At 32.0% G+C, this 26525-nt stretch overlaps 1 protein-coding gene and 2 long non-coding RNA genes across 7 annotated transcripts in view; 1 reads left to right on the top strand and 2 right to left on the bottom strand.

Annotated features, from left to right (window-relative positions):
* Positions 1–26525, bottom strand: part of LOC125048810 (unconventional myosin IC) — a 49517-nt gene that overhangs the window by 22727 nt on the left and 265 nt on the right. Inside the window, exon 1 of one of the 2 annotated variants that reach the window (XM_047647726.1) lies at positions 18900–19131. The exons of the other annotated variant lie outside the window; for it this stretch is intronic. The gene's annotated coding sequence lies outside the window, so the exon portion shown is untranslated. Of the gene's footprint in view, positions 1–18899; positions 19132–26525 lie in introns of those variants that run through there. 2 annotated transcript variants of the gene reach the window in all.
* LOC125048812 lies at positions 1953–3663 on the top strand. Its single transcript, XR_007116883.1, has 3 exons — positions 1953–2521; positions 3183–3457; positions 3531–3663. It is a non-coding gene; the product is annotated as an uncharacterized LOC125048812 (long non-coding RNA).
* LOC125048811 lies at positions 15882–17336 on the bottom strand. 4 transcript variants are annotated; one of them, XR_007116879.1, is made up of 3 exons: positions 16724–17336; positions 16151–16396; positions 15882–16063 (listed from the first exon to the last, which is right to left on the bottom strand). It is a non-coding gene; the product is annotated as an uncharacterized LOC125048811 (long non-coding RNA). The 4 variants fall into 4 exon arrangements; XR_007116882.1 differs by having other exon boundaries at positions 16151–16387; XR_007116880.1 differs by lacking the exon at positions 16724–17336 and adding an exon at positions 16453–16507.

Here is a 26525-nt window from a genome sequence, read left to right as displayed (position 1 = left end):
TGAGCGAAATAGATATCCTTTGCAAATTGTGTCCTTACGTCGATTCTTAGTTACTGTGATGGGTAAAACGTTAGTTGGGTATGTTGCCTTAAGATAGAATTGAGGATAAACTTTTGTCTTAATGTGAGGACATCCCACATTGTAAAGTGCAAACATTGAATCGCCATAGGGGCGATTGGCACCTACTTTGAGAATAGCACGTTGTATTTTGTACTTCAATGACTTTTGGCTTCGACAGCGGACATACACGTTATCAGCGATTATATTGAAATTTAAGGCGAGTGAGCGATCAGTCTATGAAACACCGAAACAATTATTTTTCGTAGGAAATTTTACCTGTATTAAACGTCAACCACGAAGCCATAAAGGCGGTTTAATGACATTAGTAAAAATGGCAAGTAAAATGTCGCGCATGGATTTTCACTTATAAATGCCATGTTGACATTCAAATGTTATAATCATTTCGGCTTGCCGCTTCCCAATGTTGTATGTAATGAGGCCTATTTAAGTATTTAATAAATATAAAAGCCGGTTGCCAAAGAACATATATTTATTTTTACAATATATAATTATAAATAAAAAGATAATGTTTGATTGACGTAATTGTTTACTGACATTCCATTATTTGACATTTCAAACTATTTTATTAAACGTATTTTCAATTGAAAGGTTTCCAGAGTTGTTTGTTTGTATGGAATGGATTTCCTGAAAAATGAGAATTAAAGAATGACGGTCAGATCGCGTGCCAGTTGATGGACTATTCAGCTAAAGCTATTCTTTTACCGAAAGTTCAATTAAGCCCACTTGCTTTTTGGATAGTATAAAGCTACATTGTTTATACACTGCACAAGTTACACACACTGGGTGGACATGTTAAAAGAACGACGATACAATGATGTTCCTCCAACCTAAAAGAAGAGGAAAGAGAATTGCTATGGATAAATAATCTGTTGCATTGTAATCAAGGTTTTTATGTGACTGGAAATATTTGTTCCTCAAGTTATACAGGCTGGGAATGTAAAAACAACGATGAAACAATGATTTTTATTAGACAAACGAATATGTGTACTGTTAATCGTAATAATATATTTTAATAATGTGATGATGTAGTAATAAAATAATAATTGACTATAATGTATGTAACTTCTATGTAAAATTCCTTTAAAGACAAATTTGGACGCCATTATGTGTGGCAGAATATGCGAACTTTCGATTGTACCATAACATGTTTGTACCATATTCTTGTAAATACAAAAATAATTATTATTTTTGGAGTTGCTATTGACCAATCATAATCAAACGGAGCAAGGTGACGTCTTTTGTTTACGTTCCCATGAGCTTTTTAACACCACTTTGAGGGCAAATGAAAATAACATTGTTTACTTTTAGTACTAATTTTTTATAAGTAAAGTAAGAAATGCCTCGTGGAATACACATTTGTTTTTTAGGAATTTATAACCTTGTGTCTAGTAACTTGAAACAATAACTGTTAAATAAATAATCAAACTAGCATTCGCCTAATTAAAAATAAATAAATCAGTAAACCTCTTTAGGTCTTGGCCTCAGATTTCTGAATCTGTTTCATGATCATTTTTCAATCTAATAGTAAGTAGGTGATCAGCCTAATATGCCTGACACACATCGTCGACATTTTGGGTCTAAGATATATCGGTTTCCTCACGATGTTTTCCTTCACTGTTCGGCCGAATGTTAAATACGCACATAGAAAGAAAGTCCATTGGTGCACAGCCGGGGATCGAACCTACGACCTCAGGGATGAGAGTCGCACGCTGAAGCCAACACTTACCAATTCGACTAATTAGCACTTATTAAAAGCTTTTATTAACATTGATTGTTACTATATACATATTTCCCACCATTTGATAAATCATTGAACCCGTAATCTCAGAATAGCATTGTTTATTACAACCGCGTTCCTGTTCTCGTATGCGCTAAAGAGCTAAGTCAGTCACCTCGAAAAGGCTAAGCGGTCATGTGTTAAGCCGCGTTTCATTCGACTCATTAATTAAATTAGAAAATAAATAGACCGCGTTATACAGTTAATCCTTGCGTTATTAGGGCGTACCACAGTATACGTATGCGTAATAGAGCGAACTGAAACGCGAAAAATGCTGTGATTATAAGTTCTGCAAGACAAGTCCTGTAAAGGAACTTCTCGGTGGAACCTAATTTTGAACCGTAATTCAAATGTAATTTTTTGAAGTGAAACTTCTTTAGGCGCATGAGGGTAACATTTTTACGGAACGTCACGGAGATGCGCAGCGTTTTCGTCGAAGAGAGGGATTGAGGCCGATTGAGAGAGAATGAGAATGGTGAATTACCTATAAGTGAGAGGCCAAAACGTTTGCGCATATAACGAACCAAACATTTTTCCTTGTATTCATTCATAATATATTGAAAATCATAGCTAAGGTGATAATAGCAGTAGTAAGTTAAACCATTATGTTTATGATTCTACTAGCGGACCTGACGTTATCCTGCAAACGTCAAACAACTAATTGTAAGTTCTCGAACCCACTTGAACACATTATTATTATTATTATTAAAGCTTTATTAATCCATACAACAATTGGTTCGTGTACATTCCTTAATATAGTATTGGTTGTGTTAGTATAAGTTAGATTTTTTTTGAGTGGTCTAGTTTTTGTATGGCCCCTTTAAGGGTAAAAGCCTCCTCCATTTTTTTTGATTGGATGCTTCTTTCCATTGGATGCTGGCAAGACAAGATTTTTCTAGTTGTTTTCTTGCTGATAAACTTGAACACTTATCAATAATCAAAATCGATCGGTTTAGGAGGATTTCAATTACAAACGCACATAATAAAGATACACATGTGGCATTAAAATATACAACCAATTTGAATTAAGTATAGGAAACTAATCACTTTCTCCGGAAACTATTTGTTGATTTATAGAGCTGTTTTATTTGGTAAGACAAAACAACTTTCGAACACTTAACTTTTAAAATTCTGGAATAAATTCATTTATCAAGAGATAAGTTAAGGTCAAAAGAGAAATTATGAAGCGCACTAATTTACTTCAATATAAATGTTATTCATACATGTCCAAATAATAATAATAATAGCCTTTATTGCTATAAAATACTTAGCCTAGTACATAAAAATATAAAGTACCTACTAATAATTAATTTCTATTTTACAGCTTGTCCTTGGACATAGGCCTCCTCTAACAGCTTCCACTCTTCTCTGTGTCTAGCTTTATGTAGCCATATAGGGCCAGCTGCTCTACTAATATCATCTTGCCATCTTTTTATTTGTCTTTCTCGTTTTTTTCTCTCGGCCAATATAATTGATTAAATATAAACAAAAGACTACAGAAATCCTTATATTAGGATTGGAGAAAGATAGACGACGGAAAGATTATTAAGGACAAGAGAAGATGGACGGAACACACCTTGAGAGGAGCTGAGAAGTTTGGTAACCAAAAATTGGAATAAGGAAAAAACAGGACAGTACAAGAGATGAGCGGATGAAATAAAACTGATTGCAGGCAAGGTTTGATCAAGAGTGAGGCCAGAAACAGCAGAATGGAAGGATCTGAAGAAGGCCTTGGTCGGGGTCGACAAACGGAATGAAAGAAAAAGGAATTTGTCCGAAATAAAGGCTATATTTAAAAATATAAAATTTATTTTGTTTGCAATAATTTTATGTATTGTCCCCAAATGTTGTGTTGCCCAAAATCGGTCTTGGTCTTGTTCTTGCATTTTCGCAAGACCACAAGACTGAACGCAAGACCAAGACTGGCCTAAGTCTCGTCTTGGTCTTGCATTTGGGCAACACTATCCCCAATGGAGTATAGAGTATAGAGCAAGTAGCTCATCAGTGCCTCTGCTTACCATACCGAAACAATTAACAATACATATTTTAAATTCAGACTAGTAAACTTTTCTTTTGATACATTTTATATATTTCTTAAATAATAAAATAATCTAATTGGTTTCACAATAAATTATTATTATGGTTGAAAAACTCGCTCAATTTTTTTTGGAAAATAATTTGGGGCTAGGGACCTCCATTTGTGGCCTCCACTCCTTTTTCTCCCCGAGGCCAGAAATCCGGCCCTGGATTTAGGGAAGTAAATTATTATTATGCTAAAGTGTTAAATTTATTAGCAACCATTAAGTTCCTGGGAGTTTAAGGATAAATATATATATCGATAATACCCAAAGGAAACTGTGGAATTTATGACACAGTTTCCATATCGAATTACGTCACGTAAGTAACACCGGTAAACGACAGTTATTCATGCCGATTTGACACATCATTAGCATGAACGCATAATTGAAACATAATTTATAATGGCCTCAGTAAATAGCAGGCTTTATGCTTGCTAAAAGTAACAAGGCCTAAGGGAAAATATGATTAATAATTTTAATTGAAAGTAACTTTTAATAATCATAATTTTATTATTAAAAGACTAGCCGACCTGGCAAACGTTGTTTTGCGATGTTTATTATTTCTAGGAAACATTTTTTTAGTTCAATAAAAATGACTATTAATAATAAAAAATAGTTTATTCATAAAAATACTAAAGCACTCTTTTGTCCCTTTCTGTCATATTGTGTTAGATAAGGTAAAATATGGTAATAACTTATTTCTCGATAAAAATGTTCGTTACATCGTATTTACCAATGGATTAGGTATCCATAATCAAACACAGGACCTCGAAGCACATTAAACCAACGTCTCTTACGTAAATAGAAGAGAATGTACAAAGCTTTTGCAATATGATAGCAGCCTATATCGAATATCACAATGTGGCGAAAACAAAAACAGAGACGGAACGGCTATTCTGAAATCGCTCGATAGGAAAATCGTTACTGACAGTAGGTGTCAATGACAGTGTGCAAAGTTTACTATAATGGCTACAATAGTACATAAACGATAATATTTATGATGTCCTAAACACCTAATTAACAGAACTAGACCAATTAATTAACCCAGCGCACCTTACTAAGTCTCCCAGGTGACATAAGTTACACGAAATTGACGATCTGTTTTACCTAATTGACATACAAATTAAACACTTAATAAATTATAATACCAACCTATACCTTTGAACGTGGAAGGAGTGGGTATATATATAATTTAATCACTTACTTTAGTATAGGTATAGGTATCTAATATCTCTCTCTCTCTCTATAATATTTGTTTTTATTTATGTACCGTTACTTAGCATATTACACCATATTACTTTATTTCGTAATCCAAGAGCTAAAATAAATTATATAAAAAAATCCATTAGATTAAGATTTAGCCAAAGATGGAATACATAATATATACAAAAAGTTTCAACATTTACTAAAGGCAAAAGTATTCAAAAATTATTAAATACATTTAAATTATTCGGCTGTGTTGTGTGATGGTGTGAAAGTGAGGGTGTGCTCATGATGCAGGTGATTTAGTAGTATAGGTATTTGTAATACTCCTTTTAAGCATATAGCGATAGCTTAAGTCAAGTTCAACTTTGTTACAAATATTTAAAGAAAAAAGAAAGGAACACTTAATAAAAAAGGATGTACAATAAAAAGATAAAGTGCACAAGCCCCCACTAGGATTCCCTGTGTCGTGGGCTAGTTTCTTCCATTTGACATACTTATTTTTTAAGATATTTAACATAAGAAAGGGTCCAATAACACAATTACAATTACACAATTATTAAGAGGAAGACACTCTGATAGTGTGTCCGTTTTTAAGTACTTGACGTAAAAAAATCTACAACACATACTATAATTTAACTTCTTTTGCAGAAAAAATATAACTTTTTAGCATAAGACAGGTTTAGAAGGTATTGCTTAAGATTCTTAGTGAATGTATAAAGTTTTGAATCGAGAGTGAAAGGTTTTGGAGAAAGCTTTAAAGATGAAAGGGTCTCTAAAATGTATTTTATTTTATAACTCGTTTAATGCTATAAGCAGCCATTGCACTAAACTGTGTAGATAAATTCAACATGCCATACAGTTTAAAATATAAAGTGAGAATAGACCCCTAATCATATTACGGAGAGGTAGAGCGTGCCTTATCCATTGTATAAAGTAATAGTGTAAAACAGCCTTAACACAACTTTCCAATTTATTATGTTTACTTTAAAACAATGACTCAAAGATATTTGAAGACGTTCCATTTTTAAATTTAATGTCCTGGGGGCTTAGTCAAGATGCAATTTGTATGAAGATGACAGTTCGTGTCGACAAATTTTTATACAAATTTAAATTTCGGCTTTATACATACACTACTGTTAAGGCATCTTCACTAAGGCCACTGATACTATAATTATCTGAATATTCTTTTTAAAGTACTTCAAAGTTAATAATGTTCGTAATTTAAAAATAACGATACGAAATTAGACTCAATTAGACTCAATCAATTAGACTCAAACTAACTTATTTTAGAAAGAAATTAGACACTGAAAAGTATTAAAAAAATAGCCAAAATTAGTCTGTACATTTATTTGACGAATGGCGTCAAATAAATGTTCTTTGACGTGAATTCATTATTTACATTGACGTTTCGAGTGCTTTACAGTAGTCAGACAGTAGACACTTGACACATCAAATTGACAGATATCCCATCTTGATCCAATAATATCCCATCCTGCTCAATCGTAACTTTTGTAATGCAAGTATTTTCTTATTCTTTTGCATTGTCATAAATCAAGATTTAGTTTTTTAATTTTAGATTTTAGTTTGGTGATTATATGATTTTTATTTGTTAATTTAGTTATGCACGTCTTCTGCACTTTACCCTTAGTATATTCAGTATATTCGGCTGGATTAAAAACAAGTAATTGTGACCCATTATTTCCGTATGTCAAAAATCTAAATGTGTAGTAATCGTAAGGCATAGACAATATTGTGAAGATCGATGTCAAAACGGTCGGACACCGTATAAGATGGTCTAAGCACGTTCTATTACTCATCCTCTTACATATAAGCCGTTGACTTTTCGGTTAAACCAGGCAGTTCAAGGTGAATGGAACAATATACGTGTTGCAAAACTATCGCTATGAAACTTATTAAATACAGCGCCGTTACTCTACTCCCAATAGCAATAACAAAAAACTTTTTAGGCCCAGATTTCTGTATCTGTTTCATGATCATTTATTAATCTAATAGGCTAGTAGGTGATCAGCCTCCCATGCCTGACGCACGTCGTCGACTTTTCGATCTAGGCAAGCCGATTTCCTCGCGATGTTTTCCTTCGCCGTTCGAGCGATGTAAAATGCGCACATAGAAAGGAAGTCCATTGCACAGCCGGGGTCGAACCTTTTCTTACTCGTACAAGAATGCCAACATATTCCTGAGTAACATAGGCTATATTGTCCAGCCGTGCGAAGCCGGGACAAGCCAGTTATAACATACCCCTAAGTGGTGACTCATATACCGACTTTATTATTCACCCACTCGCAAAGATAATATCAGCAACAAAACATATCTACACATTTCAGATTGACACAAAAATAACGTTTTAATTATTAGTTATTACGAAAGACCAAAGAGTACTTTAGGTTAAAGAGTGTAAACTTTTTAGTTTGAATAAGAGAGGAGTTTATAATCTGTGATACTAACTGTGAAGACACCTAATCTGTGCTTACAAATCATTGCCATGACGTCATACCCTGAATCCCGCTAACGAATATATACTACTTCTTGACCTTAGTCACTAGGGCCTTCGGGCTAGTGAGTGGTTAGACTTTCCTTCGTCCAAAAATCAAACAATTAAAACAAAAGAAAAACAAACAATATTTAGAACATAAGTTTGACAATTAACATTAGTTTGACATTTGCATGCCTATTATATGTATATATGGCTGATTGTGCGTATTTTTCTTGTTGTTAGATTTTTTTTATTTTGTACCACTATCTTAGCAAATAAAGGATTTATTATTATTATTAAAAAAGTTTTTGTTTTATTCAGTAAATAACTAGTTAACTTAGTGAAGTTTTAAACGTTGTAATATAATTAAGTAAACAGCTGCAGCCGAATAAAAATAGAAAAGTTTTTGATATAAACCAGGCGAAGGTGCGGCTAGGGCGTGCCTGACCCACATAGTATGACACGTCCCCAACCATAAAAATACATGCTTACTTCCATACAAATTACATTAATTTATAGTTGCATTCTTAATTTTGGTGTCAAACGAAATGTTTTAAAGTAAGATCTTCTATCATTATTTTAGTTATGATTACATTTGTCTACCTATTAACGTTATATATTAGCTTATAACTATGAATTAGAGACTCATCTACCAGGTCTTGAAGCCGCTTAAGCAAGTAGACTAACAGGCTGGTGGTCTAGCCAGCCCTGGTATTACCTGGTGTTACCTCTGAAGTTACGCTCAAAGTGAAGACTTATACTAATGTTCTACAGTTGGAAGTAATGTCTATGTATGTCTATGTGAGGTACGCAACCGGGATAGTTGAGTTCAAGGTTGGTCATGGGCATAAAAGATGTGTTTAAAGTTAAATCGATTACCAACAAACAAATTGTAATAACGTTTACGAAGCAAACGTACTAAAAAAGTTAGAACTCAGAAGTTTTGGGATTTTAATAATTTTTTGTAGAATGAAATACCTACCTAGTTTATTCATATTAAAATTGGCCCTTGCGGGAATCACGATACTGAGTAATGTACCTTATCGAAGATATACATAAATGATATCAATAAATTGATTTAACACAAATATCTCAATGAGATATGTAATCACTGTTTGAATTGCGACAAAATGAAAAATTGTATTAACCTTATTCAGTTCTAAAGTTCTATTTCTACATTTACCATGAACCAAGAAACATTATCTTGCCATATGTTAAAAATCTTGCCATCTGTTATCAATAATGTTTCGGTATCTTATCGTTTATGCCCGATAAAAGATTATAATCAAATTTTTGGTTATGTTAAATGTTATGTTATGTGGTAGCTGTTTTATTATGTAGAATATAGATTTCGTATAAGGAAAAAATATTAAGTGACATAATTGTATTAAAATTAACAACGATGAATATTCTACATTAAAATTAGATAAATTATGTTTTCTTTTTATATACGTAATAAGTTATTACTATTTTTAATCAAGTTTTGGGATTTCATTGTCTTAGTTCTCATTGGAACACAGTAGAACCTCTCTAACTAAAACACCAAGGGAGACGCCAAAAATATCGTGTTATCAAGTTTTCTACTTAAGGTGGATGTAAACCAAAACGGCTTGCAGATTGATTATTTCGACTTATCCAGGTTCGACTTAAAGAGGTTCTACATATTAAAGTAGATGACCCGGTGAACTTCGTATCACGTAATTGTGGCAAAACTTAATACAGATCAAAGAGACCGGTCTTCATACTACAGCTATGAAACACAAATTTCTGAGTTTTCATTGGAAAAGTTTTCATTGGAAAATGCAATATACATTTTTCGAATTTTGACTTATTAATTATGTTCAAACTTCCACAAATATTTCAAGATCATAATTAGCCAAATCGGTCGGTATTAAAAAATAATTTTTATATATATTAGAAACATCTTTTTTAATCCTTTGGTACGGCTAAAATCAGTAAATTACAATGCATAATTTACACTCATTATGATTCATAGTTTTATATCACCTAACCAAACATTACGCGTACCTACTATATTTAATTACTATACTATAAAAGCTATTGTCTGTTGTAATATACGAATTATAGTCTATATAAATTTTATACGTAATCTGACGATTTAATTTAACCAAAATCAGCAATTTGGTTTCATAATATATAACTCTGTAGTTTAAATAAGTAATAAGATTTATTTTGTTAACTAGTGGTTAGGATACAAAATAAACTCTGATGTTCAGTAAAGAACAATGCTTTTTCTGTTCTATCCCAATACCTTAAAATGGTGTATATACATAGCGTTTAAACTAGGCTTAGCTCGTATCTTAAACGCTAGTTCCTTCCAGTGTTATTAAGAAATTGGTTAATTTGTTCGTCTTTAGATGTTTATTCATTTAGATCCTAATTTACGTTTCTCACTATAATATTTGCAAACCACACCCGAGAGCCGAGTTTGATGGAAGTATCATCCCTGACTCTCTGTCTTAGTAAAAAGTAACCCAGTCTTAACAAACGGTCTTTAACTGAACCTATTTCTTTCTGACATATATTTGAAAAGACAGAATAGTATTAGTTAAAAATAAATCACACTGAAAGAGGTTTCATTAAGACCTTTCATAAAGTGCGTAAATTTCATATATTTCGTCTTATTTCGACAATGAAGCGCGAAAATAACTTGATGTTTCCGTAAATAGTTTTTATGTATTCGACTTTGATTTCAAGTTCAAACGGAAGGTTAGGCGGACGTTTCCACGCACTTTTCCTTTTACCGTTTCCTTACAGTTTTCCCAACAATCATGTGAATACGAGAAAACTTTCCCATGCGGTAAGTTCTTGCACTTTTCATTATGTATTGTGATGCAAATCCTAAGTACCTACATCTGTTGTTGCAATTACTAAGTCAGTTATTTGTGGTACGGAAATTCTTGTGTCCAATAACAATAATAAGTTACATATTACAAAGAGAAATTTACGCCCTTAGTTAAAAAAACTGGTTAACAAAGTGTAATTTTGCACTTTTTGGACTAGTAAATCGATTTGAAAAAATATTATTCCCGGGCAGTATTGGCCTAATGGCTTCAGCGTGCAACTGTCATCCCTATGGTCGTAGGTTTGAGCCCCGGCTGTGTACTAATGGACTTTATTTCTATGTGCACATTTAACATTCGCTCGAACGGTGAAGGAAAACATCGTGAGGAAACCGACATGTCTTAGACCCAAAAAGTCGACGGCGTGTGTCAGGCACTGAAGGTTGATCACCTACTTGCCTATTAGATTGAAAAATTATCATGAAACTCGGGAATAAAATTTTTATTTTTATTCCCGAGTAAACTATGTCATATTTGATTGTAATGTATGTTTTCCGATTACGCGAATGCATTTAAACAACAGTTAACTAATTATATCCTTTAACGATTATCGCTTAATAAGAAATTATTATAAGTGGGGAAATCAAATTTGCTGCTTTTTGTACTTCCTTATATCAGTCGATAAAATAATTATCTAATTAATCGTTCAATATATAGGTACCTACATATAGATAGTACGATTTTCTCATCCTCTATTAGATTCTAAGAATATTAGAACAGTTATTATGACCTAAGTACCAAATGGTTGACACCGTATTCAACGAAGAGTAGTTCGAATCGTCGACGACCAATCCCTCTCCGAGCGGCTTGATCCTCTGGCGTTGCGTAGAGATGTGGGGTCACTCTGCATCTTCTACCGCATTTACTATGGAGATTATTCAGAGGAGTTGTTCGGTCTAATACCTGCAGCTGAGTTTCATTATTAGACGTCGAGGCAGAATAAGAAATTCCACCAATTCCAAGATCAAATCCTGTCGCAAAATCAAAGTACTTATGTTATTTTGAGGTCGTTGGTGGCTTAGATGGTCATGCAGCTATGTCTATCAGCTACATGACCATCTAAGCCACCAAGTATCACTTATATTGTCACAAAAATTTGGTATTTGTAACAATATAACTTGTATTAAGTCTGTTCTATATTATCTTCATTTATTTTTTAAATAAATATGTATATAGGTTTGACCTTGGAGCCTGGAGACCAAGATTAAACCTTCTCGATGGTTGATTCGTGTAGCCAAAGGTATGTTTCTTTTCAACTTTGAATTCAGTTATTTTTCTGTTTTTGTTAGATCTGTGTTTTTGTTTTTAAAACGTCTTTAGTGGTATTAAAAAGCACTCCAAACACCAAGGATTTTCACGTCTGTAGATAAAATACATTTGGTTCTGTGTGAGAAAATTATTAAAGCCAATGAAACTAAGCAAAATTTTTCCTATTGCCCTCCAAGTACTATTATTTCCTCAATAATGTTCCGGTAAACACATAAGGATATTATGAGGACGCGTGAATCATGTTTACATAAGCATAAGTAAATATTTTAATTACTGATGTCATAGTATTATTGTCTCTACTTGTTCTATTGTTATACTTGGGAAAAGGCCGTTTGTTCAAAAGTCAAAATATGCTCCAAAATCGACGCGCTTAACATTCTATGGTATACGTGTATAACACTTAAAATGTTTAGAACTGGCCATTTAGAAACATTGCTAATGAAAACTTTTTGAATTTCAATTTATCTCTTTGGTAACCTAATGTAGTAAAATTCATTTGTCATTTGTTTTTGTGAATTGGCGGCAAATCTAAAACTCTTATTACACTTGAAAATGAACCTAACGCGAGAAAATTTTCGGTCAATGATTTATTATGACTTTCGTTTTTGGCTTACTCATCAACATATCTATGATAGACTGCAATTAGCATTGCTTAAGGTGCATGTAAACTCCACTCCATTGTCGCCGTTATAAATGTTACGAGTCCTTGCTTAAAATAATAGAACTGAGTGTGAACATTCACATTGATATTACAGTGTCTAGTAGGACAACTTTGCCATAAATGTAGAATTACGAGTATAGTGTCTTCTATACTCGTAACCGATATGACGATAGATTTTACTGTAAACAATGTATAATACTAATTAAAACATTACATAGAAAATCGTAAATTATTTAGTGATTGGTAAATTTTTGATTAAATATAAAGCGTATATAACATAATAATGAATGCCGAAAAAACCCAATTATGACCAATTCCAGACAGGAAATAATACTATTAAATAACAGTATTATAAAATACGTAGCTGTATACTCGTACCTCGGTCAGACAATATCTATGACCGATGAAACAAGAATAGCAAAAGCATTGAAGAGCTTGGTACATGGCAGAGAGTAGCACAGTGCAGAGAGAAATGGCGGGACTTGGAGGCCTTTCCCAAAAAAGAAACACAGATACCTAAAAGAAGATTGAAATAGAAACGTGTTTAAATGTAAAATCTGAATTAAAAGGCTATTATTATAACAATATTTAATAAATATGAACAGGATATTTAGCGCCGATAATTTGCACGGTTAAGTGATATTTTGATAACATATCACAGACGATGCAATAAGCAAACTCATAAGTTATTAATCTTATAATATAATCTAATCTACTGAAGTTCAGATAAATTAAATTTGCTTTAAACTAGTTTCATACCGCGAAAAACAACAGTACTTATATGTACAAGAATAAACTATGTATTTATATTTTTATTGTATTTATTTCTCGAAATATGTACTTATACGAAATATATAGGCACCATTTTATAATATGTTAATTTTTGATAAGTGTATTTTGTCCCCCATGAAAATATAGCTTTCATATGTTTTCTCGTCTATTAATCATAATTAAAACGAAATCATTATTATACCTCTGAAAAACTAACTGACTCTTTCGTCGCTTTCAAATTGGTATTACGCTGTGATAACAAAAAACTACTTAAAACGCAGTATTAGACTGATGTAGATATTATGAAAGACTATAGTCACTCTGTAAAAAAAAATATTTATCTCTAAAGAGACCTAATTTAGAAGTAAACACTAGTATATTTATTTATTTTGTAATCCTACAGCTAACATAAATTGTATACAACAAAGAACAATTATACTAAACATATAGCCAAAATTTACGAAAGGAAAAAAATCAATAAAAATATTAAATACGTAATCCCTAATTTGGATGTATGTAATATGTAGTTTGAAAGTGTAGGTAAGTAGGTGTGTGTGTGTGTTTTGTGTGTGCACATGATGCAGGTGATTTAGCGCTATGTATATTCTTAAAACTCCTTTTAAGCATATAAGAATGTTCTGTGTTAATATATTTGTAATTATGAAACTCTCAAATACAGCATAATATATGACTCAACTGATACGAAGCCGATACAAAGCACCTTTATTCTTGCACGTTTTCACGACTTGATAAGTTTTATTGCGTCAATGAACTTATAATCGCTGAATTGCCAAGGAAACTATTTTATTTAATCTACAAGGCTCATTGTGACTTATTGGGTATGGAGAATGCACAAATGGCTAATTTAAATATTGTTTTATACAGTATTTACAATATTCTTAATAATAATAATAATTAAAAATTGAACGCCAACATTTCCACGCTGTATTGCGATGCTTATTCGTTGAGCGAGGAAAGCACCAGCTCTGTCGAAAACTTAAATCCTTAATTAGCGCCTGTGCACTAGAACACCACGGCCCAAGAGTCTACTCCAAAGGGAACTCAAAAGTTGGAGGAAAGACATATTTGAGCCATTTATTATTTTTCTTGCTATTGTTTTTTATATCAATATTTAGGATTAGAATTACTAATCTACCCTTTTGAAACTATTCAGCAATTACGAAAAATATTGACCGCATAGTCTAAGTGTACTTGTGTATAATATACGATACATTACTTGTATTAATAAATAAGTTGTAATAAACGTTCTATAATTGTTCAACTCCCTAATAATTTTAGCCTTTATTATGCCTATAAGAATTTATTTATTCATAATCATTTGATAACCTTTCTATTATGTATTGGCAGATCATCCGTTAGTTATAAATATTGATTAATCACGCTTGATTGAATAATTAGACGAATCATTTTAATTTATGTACGAAGTCCCGTAATCGCCGATAGGATTATGGCCCAATTTGACTAAAACAAAAGACGTAAGATTCGATTGATTGGGTCAAACGGAACGACGTGTTTCGCGTGTTTTGATTGGTTAAGAGTTGCTGTATTCAGACTTAAATAATAAATCAAAATATATGTTATTTTTTTTCTTGTGTTTCTTGCGTTAATCTCTCTCTCTCTCTCTTCAGTCGGTAGCTCATGTCTGAGTGTCGCGGTCAGCAAGGAAGCGTCTGAAGCGGACAATCTGGTCCGAGAGCTGGCACCAATTTTTGGGCAGGTATTTGAGGCAAGCTGAAAACTTGTCACATACCTCTCCTATTATATTCCAACACGGAATTGCAGACCTGGCTGGTGAGTAGCGGGGCTAAATCAACCCCTACATTTTTGAAAATATTATTTTTTTTTTCCCAAAAATATATTTGAGGCAATACGCAATTTATATATGTTGCAGTGTAATACTTAATAAATACGAAAAAAAATAAGCCAGACAATTTAATCGGGGCTTTAACATTACCAGACGCGTGCAAATATTTTTTAAAAAAATTATAAAAAATGTTTTTGAGGCAGCTTGAAATTTTAATGGAGTGTTATTTATAACTATAAAATAAAATTCCCAAAAAGACAGATCATTTCGGTAGGGCTTTCTACCTGCCAGGCGATCAAACAAATAATGGATGGGTACGGGCCTGTACTACTATAGACAAGCTGTAGTGTGAGAGAGAGCGCATATCGACAGCTGTCTTCGTTCTTGCTTGCCGCGTTACTATTGGCTCTAGCGAGGCCACGTGACTTACAATAACCCATGAGGTTTCTAGTTAGAATTTCGGAGTAAAAAAATATAAAATTTTCTGAATTTGTACTAAATACATTTTGCATAAAAGTGATTGTATTGATTTATGGACGTTAAAGGGAGATATTTTTGTGATTTCTTTTTTATCTTAAAAAATTAGCCATTTTGCCAATTTTAATGCGAATTTAAACGTAATGAATTGTTAAATATTTGATATTTCCGTAAAAATATTTATTTTTTGAAGAGAATTAAAAAAAAAATTCAGTACAGAATTCATACTGTTGCCCCTACATTCAAAACTAAAAATTGTTTCTCTGACATTATTGCAAGTCAAAATTTATACGGAAATTTAAAACCTTTTTCATCTTAAAATTAATAAGGGTTACGTATAAAAAAAACCAATGATTAACATACAAAATCGCAAAACTAGATTTAAAAAAATATAATATTTCTTCAGTGTTTCAATTATTTAAGTATAAAAAAATTAGAAATAAATTAAATTCGTTTCACGTCAGATAAATTATCATTTTTCGTCTGTGGATCAGAATCTTCATCAGAACTACTTGAATCTTCGGATTCATCTGTATCAGATTCGGCAACCTCTTCATCATCTGCGAAAAGAAATAGATATTTATTTTTTTAATTAATCACAGAAATTTGAATGCAGCAGTTATTAAAAATAAACCATTTATTCTCACCTGTAGTATGATTTTCATCATCGTTATTTTTATTTTCCTCGTGAACAACAGCGTCGAATACTAATTGCGGCATACACTCTCCGTCAGACCAGTGAAAATCTAGCGTATCCTCATTAAGTGTCCATCCGTTTCTATTAGGTGTCAAAGAACTGGGGAATCGTAAATATGCATTTCTCCAAATGCTTGTTATATATTGCGTTCTTAAAAGATGTTGTTTTAATTCAGAAGAAAGAAGAGCTGTAAATGCTTAATTTTATTTATAAGTATGTAATGCTTGAAAAATAATTAAATTAATACAATACCTTTTGTAAGAGTATAAATATTGGATTCAATCACAGTATTTTCACTATATTTTTTGTGTGATAACCATCTGAAAGGTTAGGAATCACGGGCAAAACAATATGATTATATTTTAACCTATGATGTTTACGGATATTTAACACCTCCTGACTTTTTTTTAGAGTTTTCTCCACAAAAGCAATCACTTTAGCATCATTTTTTTTACAAATAACACAAACTAACTTTTCACTAGACATTTTCTAATTATTTGAGTTTTAAATAGTGTAATAATACCATTAGTAGAATAATACGACTGAAAGTAACGACTCCGAAATTCTAACTAAAAACCTCATGGGTTATTGTAAGTCACGTGGCCTCACTAGAGCCAATAGTAACGCGGCAAGCCAGAACGAAGACAGCTGTCGATATGCGCTCTCTCTCACACTACAGCTTGTCTATAGTAGTACAGGCCCGTACCCATCCATTATTTGTTTGATCGCCTGGCAGGTAGAAAGCCCTACCGAAATGATCTGTCTTTTTGGGAATTTTATTTTATAGTTATAAATAACACTCCATTAAAATTTCAAGCTGCCTCAAAAACATTTTTTATAATTTTTTTAAAAAATATTTGCACGCGTCTGGTAATGTTAAAGCCCCGATTAAATTGTCTGGCTTATTTTTTTTCGTATTTATTAAGTATTACACTGCAACATATATAAATTGCGTATTGCCTCAAATATATTTTTGGGAAAAAAAAAATAATATTTTCAAAAATGTAGGGGTTGATTTAGCCCCGCTACTCACCAGCCAGGTCTGCAATTCCGTGTTGGAATATAATAGGAGAGGTATGTGACAAGTTTTCAGCTTGCCTCAAATACCTGCCCAAAAATTGGTGCCACCTCTCCTACTAATCTGTTTACACCGGTTTAAGGGCCTCTCTTATTACAGACGAGGAGTCTTTCACATGAGCGATCCATCCGGTTGGTGAACGGCCATGTGATCTTTTGCCTTCCGTGTCACCAACCAAGATCAGTTTCTCCAAGTTCTCATCGCTTCTGCGCATTGAATGGCCCAAATATGATGTAATTTCTTGGGGCATATGGGAGACTGGCAAGTCCGTAGTCGGAGTCCACCATTCGTCTCCAGCACCACATCTCTCAGGCATTTGCCTTTCTCGAGCAAAGATAGTGACGTGTCTACTCTATATACATAGGATGATAAGGAATACTTGAGCCCGTATCAATCTGATTTTGGTTTTGATACCAACTCCTCTTATCTTCCAGATGTTGCTTAAACGTTTCATGGCATCTTTAGCCATTATGACATATATATACATAAGTTAATTGATAAATATCTCTCAACTCTCTGCCTCTTCGATATTTTTTCTCAATGAAATTTGGATAATCAGTTCTTTGTTCACCGTTCACCTAGAAACCTATAAGCTTTTGTTTCGCAAGAAATCGAACCCACTGTATTATACAAAATGTCATAAATATCGCGTTAATTGTGCATGTGGTTAACTGGCCGGTAAATAACTGTCAATTACGCATTTAAACGGTACAGTTATTAATAAGCGGTTTGTGATTGTGCATATAATTAGTCTATCATTAGTTTCTACATACTAAATTATATCTGTATTAAAATTTATTAACAAAATTTAAGTAAATATTACGCAGAAAATGAAACAAACGAATTGAAAATAGCTATGTTTTGGTTGATAAGGTTCATTTTTAATTAAAATAGTATAAAACATATGGAAAAATGTGCAAAGATGCCTTATGAGAAACCTTCGAACAGCAAAAAAGAAATTGAGAAAATTTAAAACATATTGAAAAATTAATATACTCTAATATAACATACATAAGGTTCTGTTTAAAATGTAATTAATTTCAAGAAATACTTATACTTATTTATTGACATCCATATCTTTTTTAAAAGAAACAATTTTTAAATTTAAAAATATAACCAAAACGGATTTCAGCTTACGAAGAATTACTACTAAAATATTTTGTACTAACCAATTTGCTAACTCATACAAAATGTATTATGGTGGAATTTATGCGCGAATAAAAAAAAATAAACAAGGTTTTTAGTGAATGCGAATGATGTAAACATTTCTAAAACTTGAAGATGACTCTGAAGGTTAAGTGTTACCTAATTATGAAGAATTTTACTATCTAATCTAACAAAAATATAATTGGTCGTAGTAAGCTTTAATTAACTTTTAGATTAATATGTTCAAAAAACTATTAATTACTTTTGTAATGTAGTTGTAATGAGTATTTTCAGTAAATAATAAATTTCAATTTAGATTTATTATCATTAGGCAACATTGAATTCATTCCTACTTCAAAAAAATGGTAAGACTTTTTATTAGTTTATAACAATATTTACAAGCGCAATCTATTTAATTATTAGTTCTGAATTATTAAAAGAAAGACTGAATGTCATTGAACCTTTCAAGACTCACCTTTATGCAAAAACTCGATCAAAAAATCACATTCGGCAATGCACATGCCTCGCGCCACAAAATTCACTAAACCACAGACTAAACACAAATTCAAATTTCGAACACACTAATTTACAGCAAAAAGTTTCAAAACAAAAAGGTTTTAGTTGAGAGTTTAATGCACGTTTAAAAGTTCGTTTGTAACGTTTCGTTGAGCGTGAGGTGACATGGAGCGTTGGCGTTAAACTGTCTTCCTATTTGATACCGGTTATATGGCACAGTAATATAAGGTGCTACACGTTCTTCGGTTAGACTTTCGAGGCTATTGTTGTAAGTGGTAGCTATCAATTGTGTAATTTTAGTTCATTAATGTAAATTACGCGTCTATATACGTATACACAATATATTGATTTATTTACTTGTAAATTATTTAAAAGATTAAAAGTTCTCGGCAGATAAATTGACAAGACCTTATTTATGTTTTTATTCCTTACTGAATATACGCGATATTTTTTCTTTACAGGCCAAAATCTTACCAAGTTATTTATTGTAGGGTGCGTAAGCCTACCTCATATTATTATGCCGTACTATGTTAAAATAAACATTACCTCCAACGAGTTCGGCCCTACAATAAAAAAGTAACTTAAGGATACATAATTTTACGAATTATATTAATGTCGTAAACAAAACAAAATTATATAATATTTACTACATAAGAATATAGCTACTGTGAACTCACTAAGCGAACATAATATATCAAATCAAAATCAAATTAAAATCATTTATTCATATAGGTAATCTTATGAACGTCAAAAAAATACTTAAATTATATTATAATATGTAGTTAATTAAAAGTTTCCGTTAAATAAAAACACAATTTAAAAGAAATATTCCCTCAAGGCCATACTAGGAATGCAGCGAATCAATTATACATGATAATTAAGCTAGGCATCCATTGGCGCCACCAGAGATACCTGTTTCTATTATTTTTATTAAGTCCCGTTAACCATATTCGTCCCTAAGCATAGACTATAAATACTTTTATACGCAAATACGATGGAGGCATTACGGTGGAGTATTTTAGAAGTTAGTTCATTTGGCCCGTTAGGGAAAAATTATGAGAGTAAATTTGTACAATGCGCGCGCACATCGTCACAAAAAACCGACACCTTGAAGTTGGCTATAGTCAACATTTTACTTTGTGATATTTAACTAGATAATGCGTTATAAATTATAATAAAACTTTCAATGTATTAAATACCTTTTACTATTGCTGTATTTTTTTTCTACGAACGTAGAATAAAATTTCTGAAAAAGAAATTATCTTGTTACGACAAAGAAGTATAACTTCTAACGCGTGTACATAAGTACACACACGTTTCTTTTTTCTACTTCTTTTGGTGCCTCTCCATTACTGGTCTCCGTCAGACTCGTCAAACGTGTCATATCCTGTACCAGTAGGTTCGATCCCCGGCTGTGTACCAATGGACTTTCTGTCTATATGCATTTAACAATCGCTCGAACGGTGAAGGAAAACATCGTGAGGAAGCCTGGAGGCTGGTCACCTTCTTGCCTATTAGATTTACAAATACAGAAATCTGAGTCCAAGACCTAAAGCGGTTGTAGCGCCACTGATTTTTTTTCTAATCAAACAAAAGTCCTTGTACCTTAAGTATGTGTGAATGTATGAGATATTGGGGCATTATCTGTTGTTATTTTGAAGGCATTTAGAATCCAATGTCTCCTTATTGTCAATCAAGTATCATTGAATCAGAAAATCAGATCACTTAATGTCATTACGAAGACTGCGATGTGCGGTCAATTACATTGTAGACTAATCGTTGAACCAATTTTCGTACGAGTTTAAGTTTCTTGGATTGCTGAGTACCTGGATTTTATTGCCAGTTCATCTCTTCCGTTCTACGCCCTTGATTTGAGAACTGGCAGCAAATGTAAAATTAGAAGCATTTAATGTATATTTCTTTTTTGACGTTCATAAGTGTACATTGTGTTACCTATATGAATAAATGATTTTTAAATGATTATGAATAAATATTGTATAGTTTACAATCAAGTATACAGTATTTATAATTTTCTTAATCTACAAATATATATATAATTATAAAAAAAAATTATTAAAAAGAAAATAAAAACAAATTTAAAAAGTTTGGTCCCTGTGTAAATGAATCAATAACTGATATTTGACTTAGATTTTTTGACATAACAAACGGGATAGAAATCACACAATAAAATAATAATTCACTTTAAAGTGTTGGAGTTAAAGTGCGCACAATAATCGATCAAAATTATCGATTAAAGCGAAATAGTTAACGTAAGATGAGCCCTCTGACTGAAGCTCAGAGGATATTAAGTGATACCGCCCATGGACAGTCACATTGCCAGAAAGCTCGCAAATGCATTGCCGGCTTTTAAGGAATTGGTAGTTTTTTGAAGGACCCTAAGTCGAATTGGTTCGGAAATACTTCAGCAGGCAGGTTATACACAGTGGTGATTAAAAACCTTCAGTTGTGGAAAGACGGAATTCGAGGTGATACGGGTGGAACTTCGTATTCTGCCTCCGATGATGAAACTCAACTGCAGGTATTATCTTATTTAGCTAGCTTTTAAGGTTATTGGAAAAAATCAATAATCTTTTATAATATTTAATTATTTGAATTAATGTTTTATTATTTGCGTTGGTAGGGTATATAGAAATCTTTTAAATATATGGACATCAACCAGTTACCATTTTATTTTATATACGTCTTACTACCCTCATTCTTTTACAATTCTATTACACTTGTCAAGTGACAACTGACAAGTGACAATGACAAGATAAAGAGAAAATCCCTAGATCAGTGTATTATAATGTGCAATAAATTCTATTCCATAATTTCATGAATCTATAATGAAAGGAAGACACATTTATTGTTCAATGAGATACAATAAAAAATATAAATAGAAATTAAATTAAAAAGAGTGATGGCACTGAAACACATGCAATGGATACTCTTTAGCCACACTGATTTTTAGTGGTACGAGAGGTGTAAGTCAAAGTAAAATAGTAACTAAACAAAAATAAATTCCTTAACAAATATTGACGCAAATTTATTACAATTAATCATCATTGGAGGTTGGTAAAATGGCCAGGGCAGCAGGCTCTTTCAGCAGTTCTCAGGCAAAAACAGGATCATCTGATGTTGATTCCGCCGCCCATGTGCACTCTCAATGCTGGCGCTCGCAAGTGCTCTCGAAATGGTTCGGAAGTTCGGAAATACTTCAGTGGGGAGCTGGTTCGCGGTAGTGGTGCGCGATAAAAACCGCCTTAAAAATCGCTCACTTGTGGAACCACGGACATTGAGGTGATAAGGGTGAAATTTCCTCGTAATTTAATTGGAAACCCATATTCAAAAAAACAAAGGCAGGATGGCCGCCGCCACTGTAGGTTAAGGGCTCTTGGATTTTAGCTCGAAAAAAATTTCTTTTGTGTTCTTTGTAACAATATGAATAACCGATAATTTATATTCAAAATGATAATTGAAAAAATATATTTACGCTTTCTTGTTTTTTATCTAAATTATGTATAATTTAGATGAAAAGGTACTTCTTCTATGCGAACCGTGTTGCTCAACAACAATTTGGATTCATATCACGACTTAACAAGATACTAGAGTAAGCATAATTAATGAGATGGGCTCATCCAAAATTTAAATGCAAAACGGCCTTTAAAACGTTTCTTAATACCCATTCCATTTGACATTTTTGTAAGTAAATTCCTTAAAATAATTCACCGTACTAGCGTCAATATAGGACCAAAGACTATAAAGTAAATTGTCTTTGGTAGGACGTATATACAGGAAATTAATTAAATAAGCTAACAAATACGGAAAGTTAAGGAGTCTTTTACCCAAAAGGGGACTGCAGCACACAAAGAAACGGAAAAAAACTATAACTAATGTAGAATAAGAGTGTAATAACAAAACTAACAACCATATGATATGTCATTTTTAACAGTATGGAATTAAAGTGGCTTTATTATTTATTTATAAGTCCAAAAGCAACATGTAAGCTTAAAACCTACAAGAAAATATGACATCACAAATTTTACAAACATAAACATCAATTATATTAGAACAAAAAAAAATCAAAGTAACAATAGAAAAATCTTTTTAAAAATGTTATCTTTCGCCTTATTCTACGACTCTCGAAAAAACGACACTAACAATAGAAAAAAGGTATTTAATACATTGAAAGTTTTATTATAACGCATTTGCTACTTAAAAAAAGTTTATTTAAATATCACAAAAAAAATCTACGTAATTAAAGAAATGGACATTTTTTATTTTAAAATGGTTACTATGCTAACTTCATGGTGTCGGTTTTTTGTGACGGAGTGCGGCCGCGTCGTAAAAAATTTACACTCATAATTTTTTCCTAACTTGCCAAAAGAAGTATAACTTCAAAAGCCACCACAACACAAATATATCGTGCTATACAATATTTCCTCTGGGTTTAAACTCACCTATTAAACGACTGTAAAAAATTTACAATGCAAAAACAGCTTTGTACATTTTTTACACAATAAAGTACTTACAAATAATAAATACAGTAAATTGGCTTCGTAGCAATGTAACGCAATCCAATCAGTTTGATATTGCTACTTGAGAGCGCTCAATAATCATTGCTCATCAATTAGAGAACTAGGACAATCTTATTATTGTGACCGATTTTGTTCTCAAACTAAAAAAATCGTCAGTAATTAATTACGTAAAGTACTCATTTGTTTCTTTAAATTGCTCCCGAGTGGGAATGTGAATGTACGTTCGAACGTGATTACTCAAGTCTCAGATCTCTGTATCTGTTCATAATCAATTGTCAATAGCAAGTAGGAAATCAGCCTCGTGTGCCTGACACACGCCGTTGACTTTTTGGGTCTAAGGCAAGGCGGTTTCCTCACGATGTTCTATTTATTTATTCACACTTCATTACATTTATACTAAAACAAATAACATAATACATAAACATTATAAGGGATGGGCCGACTTGTCGCTAACAAGCGATCACTTGCAGGCAACCCTAGTAAGGGAAAAAATAAAAAAGGAAATATGTATGATAAAACACCAAATCCTACAATTTACCATCTGCGAGCTATTCTGGCTTGCGCTTCCAAAACCGCTAGAGTTACACATATGTAATGTACAATGGAAATAATAATCTTAAATACTTCTACAAAAAAGCCCGCCGCAGTGTATATCTATATCCTATGTGTTAGCCATTATAGCCAAAATAGTGAACCATAACTACAATAAAAGTTGATAATTTCAAATGCACATTTCGTATAAATTGATTCCAAAATGAAAATTGATACTTTTATCGCTTCTAGTATTTAAAGTAGATAAAATATGTCTTTCATGCTACATCATGGACAAAAATTATTTTAATTCTGCGCAGACGGGCACCAGCTAGTACAATATAAAATTGTTTCGTGACGAATATGGTGATATGATTCCCAATTTGTTGCGCATGATTTTCGGAAATCACCGTCGGTGTTTATACGTAATATTGGATACATGAAATTTGTATTTTCCTTAATTGTTCGACAACAGCTTGGGGTAAAATGACAATAGTATTGTTATGAATTAATTACGCACATATAACGAATAAATGATAGCCATTACAGGGTCCTATCGTTATAGACCCGTTACTACTAGGTCAACACACGTCCAGTGTCATGCCATCTACGCCATTGACTTGCGAACTGGTAGTAAATGTAAATTTAGAATTAATTTAACATCTTATCTGTTGACGTTCATAAGTGTACTTTTTTACCTATATGAATAAAGTTATTTTAAGTTTGAGTTTGAGTTATATCCTACCAAATATTATAATAAAAATTATTAATTCGCTATACCAAGTATCTTGTAAAACTTTCATAAATAAATAGCAAATAATATTTTTCTATTAGTTTGCTCGTAACATTTTGAAAGGCGAAATATTTTTATAATTGTTTCAGACACTTGCAGTATATCATGTAATTACATTCAAATTTTAAACTTAATAATTCAAAATTATTAATTAGTGTTATAAAGCACATCAGTGCTAAATAGTTATTCTTTGAAAACAATATAGTATTAGAATCTAAATAATTTGCTTGCAAAATACAAATATGCAATAACATTTTCGTAATTCAGTTCTTTTGACGCGGCGAGTATAACACATATTTAAAATAAATAGTAATTCATTAATAATTACTTATTAATAAGCACGATATTTCCAAAATTAAAATATAAGTCCAAAGATTTGTCAGCCAAGCTGTGACCATGCTTCCTTTCCCGTAACTTTTTAGTTTAAAATAAAAATATAATTTTAAAAAAATTAGCATAGTTATACATTTTACCTGATATACTCGTATATTAATTCCAAGTGACGAACCACCAGTTTATTGTTTGGACGATAATAAAGATATAAGTTCTTGATAAGAATGTTCCAATTTTATATCACTTACATTCGAAGTATACTAATTGTATGTATATATTTTAAATGATGAAATATAATTTGGCAGAAGTATTTTCCTGCTCAATGTAAGCGAACTGCGAAAAATGTTGTCTAGTTCTCACCGAGCCGTAATGGAATAAAAAATTTCGTTGTGTTCGACATAAAAGTATTAACTACATAAGTTCTCACGCATATTTCAGTAAATTCTATATTATTACTAGATGACCCGGATTATTTCTAAGAAAAAAAATTTTTAGTTCAATAAAAATAACTAAAGTACTATTATAAAAAATAGTATTAGTATGCTTGAAAGGGTTCAAAGAAAAGCCACGAAAATGGTCGGAGCACTTAGGAACAAATCTTAAAATGAGCTTTTGAATGCGGACAACATCTATTTTTAATCCCTCTAAATGTTAAGGGTGGTCCCACCCCTAAATTTTTATTTTTATTTTTTAGACAAAACTTTTTGTTTTTATTTTTTATGATACATCATACAAAAATACATACAACCCTTAATTATCACCCCTCTACGATTATCCCCTATTTTTATTATCATAGTATTTATCATCAAATAATATACCTACATGGCAAAACGAAACGTTTGCCGGGTCAGCTAGTATAATATGTAATATATTTTATTTAAAAGTGCGGATAAGTCGTTTGGTTATCAGGATAGGTGTAAAAAATATAAAAACCTATCTTTACAGGATAGACGCATTCTTCTGGACCAATGCTTACTATAGAACCTCTTTCGTGGACGCCTTGACTACCCAAATCTCCTATCTCAACTATTTTTCCTAGACGGAGAAGAATACTAACTTTTCTCGTAATGGACTCATAAATAGAATTTGTACCCAGTATAATGATTTATCCTTCAACTAAAATAATATACAAAATAATTTATAAAGTAAATAGTCACACACACACATACGTAGTCGCAGACATACCAATATTTAGAAGTATTATATTTTACTACGATAGGCGTTCATGGTAAATCTTTGTTAATTATAATACCTTAATAAAAATAAATATCCACTTATATACAAGAAGAAAACGTAAAAAGATAGTGCAAAGTACGACGTTATCGCCGACCTAACTCTATACGACTTAAGGAACTACCCATCTATTTCTAAACAATATGACATTTATATA

Source organism: Pieris napi, chromosome 4, assembly GCF_905475465.1.
Source record: "Pieris napi chromosome 4, ilPieNapi1.2, whole genome shotgun sequence".
Classification (NCBI taxonomy): domain Eukaryota; kingdom Metazoa; phylum Arthropoda; class Insecta; order Lepidoptera; family Pieridae; genus Pieris; species Pieris napi.
Note: the sequence above shows the minus strand (reverse complement) of the source record. Positions and strands in the feature narration are given on the sequence as shown.